General features: G+C 48.3%; 1 protein-coding gene across 1 annotated transcript in view; it reads right to left on the reverse strand.

The window, feature by feature from the left end:
* The window catches only part of adamts18 (ADAM metallopeptidase with thrombospondin type 1 motif, 18), a gene marked incomplete at its 5' end in the record, with an annotated part of 110,288 nt that overhangs the window by 104,131 nt on the left and 3,657 nt on the right, over window positions 1–2,500 (reverse strand). The window lies entirely within an intron of this gene.

A 2,500-nucleotide genomic window follows, 5' to 3' on the forward strand; every position in this document is an offset into this window, starting at 1 on the left:
ATACAATGGAACTGGATGGCACTCGGCTTGTGGTGCTCAAAGTGCCAAAGAAATACATTTGATAAACTCAACAGCAATGTCTCTTTCCAGAAATCATGACCCCATTACTCAAGATAATCCACAGACCTTGTTATGAGCAGTTTCATGGAGGAACTATTTTCTTTTGACCGAACTACACCCGCTAGCTGCTGGCTAGTTCCTACATGAGACTGCAAAAGAAAATAGTTCTTACATGAAACTGCTCACACAAAGTCTCTAAATTATTTTGAGTAACCGGGTCATGATTCTGGAAAGAGACAATGCTGTTGAGTTTTTCAAATGTTTTTTTTTTGGCGCTTCGAGTACCACAAGCCAAGTGCCATCCAGTTCCATTGTATTCAAGAGAAGGCAGAAACTCTGGGGCCGATATCTCCAAAACTCAGGCAACAATCCCAAAATGATATAGATGGATAAATAGCACTACAAGCACTACCCATTTCCTCCTCTGGCAAAACACTATGCTGTGACGCGTTTTACGTCGAAGTTCTGCTCGAGACGCGGAATCTGCTCGAGGGCGGTTGTTATTGTTTATTTTTTAAGTATGCGCACTTTTTTAAGTATGCGCATTTTTTAAGTATGCGCACATCCACAGAGAATCGCATGGAGAGCCTCAACGACTAACGAGCCTTAATGACTGGTGAATTTCTGCAGGAGGATTTTTCTCGGTGAGGAAAACATAGAGAAGGTAAACACTGCTCATGTGCTTATATTACCGAGATTATAGTACCAAGCGAAGAACGCTGTCATCTCTCATCTCTATCAGGCCAAAGCAGAAGCACTTTCAGACGCACAGGGAGTGATGACAAACAACAACAAGTAAGTGTGTGTGCAATGATTCAGGATTTACAGCAGGAAATCCCTCTCTCTGTCCTGGACGGCCTTAATATGCCCTCGCCCTGATTCAACAGCTGAATCCCACTTCCATCTGCTGCCTTCAGGGACGGGCTGACCTGTAACAACGCTGCCTTCAGGGACGGCTGACCGTAACAACGCTGCCTTCAGGGACGGGCTGACCTGTAACAACGCAGAAGGCCTCGTTTGGACCGGCCGCGGGTGCGAACGCCACTGCTGCTTTTTACATGATGCAGGTTCAAGTCCTAAACTCTTTTTTTCCTCTTTCCTGGTTCCCGTTGAAAGAAGACAATGATGTGAAGCGAGAGAGAGAGAGAAACAGAGAGAGAGAGAGAGAGAGAGAGAGAGCTCTTATTTGGACAGAAAGACGGGTCTCTCTCTCTCTCCTCCAGAGCCCTTTGACAAAGACAGAGTCCATCTCTCCAAGTCTCTATAAAGAGACCATCCAGCCTCTGTGGGAGCTTCCACTCCAGACAAAACACTCTCTCTCCCTAACACTACGTAGGCTCCCTCTCCCCTCTCTCTGGCCCGACTCTCTCCCCATTCATTCATTCTCTCTCTCTCTCTCTCTCTTTCGACATCCTTACCTCTATCTGTCTTCCTACCCCCCACTGTTCTGTCTTTCCAAACCATCTATTTCTCCTCCTCTCATCTTTCTGACATTCTTTACGTCTCTCTCTTCTGTCGGTCTCCCAGGACTTCTCTCGCTCTCCCCCCTCTCTTCCCCCCTCCCCTCCACTCTCTCTCTCTTCCCCCCCACCTCCCCTCTCTCTCTCTCTCTCTCTCTCTCTCTCTCTCTCTCTCTCTCTCTCTCTCTCTCTCTCTCTCTCTCTCTCTCTCTCTCTCTCTCTCTCTCTCTCTCTCTCTCTCCCATAGGTCCATGGAGACTCGCACACTGTTGGGGATCAAGCAAGGATGAATGGCGCCTGGTTTGTACTTAATCCAAAGCTTCTGGTCAGAGGACTAGATGAAAGGCGGGGTTAACCGCCTCGCTGTCCCCAACACGCACACACACACACACACACACACACACACACACACAGAAGAAAGAGGGGACCTGCACCTCCTTTTCGGTGGACTCCTTTTTCTTTTTTTTATCCGTTATTCTTCTTTTATTGTTTTGAAGCTTCAGTCGTCCATCGTCCGCTTGACATCTAAAAAAAACGCGAGTCTATTTAACGAGTGGATCTCCCGGACCAATGACGGCCCGGGGAGGAGGGTCACTCCTGGGAGAAGAGGACCGGCGGGGGGGGGGGGGGCGGGGGGGGACTAGATCAAAGCGTCCACCTCGCAGTCCATTCAAATGCAATGGCGGGCCGATCACATTGTGTTTGTGGCAGCGCTTTAAGAGAAGGGGTCAGTGGTGCTTCATTGTGAGCGCGAGCTAGCCTAATGAAAGGGACAATACAGAGATTAGCGGTGCTAGTAGCCAGGCGGCTAAAGCTTCAGCCGTGCTTTAATTGCAGCGAACAAGAGGAGATGGAGAGGCAGGACAACCCAGAGGAACCATGCCATCTAGTATTTAAGGAGGCAACCATGAACCATGTAATCATTAAAAAAAAAGTCACATGACAACATCTTGCAGTGCCAACCAATCACAGTTTGAATT

Source organism: Poromitra crassiceps (assembly GCF_964638095.1).
Source record: "Poromitra crassiceps genome assembly, chromosome: 16".
Lineage (NCBI taxonomy): Eukaryota > Metazoa > Chordata > Actinopteri > Beryciformes > Melamphaidae > Poromitra > Poromitra crassiceps.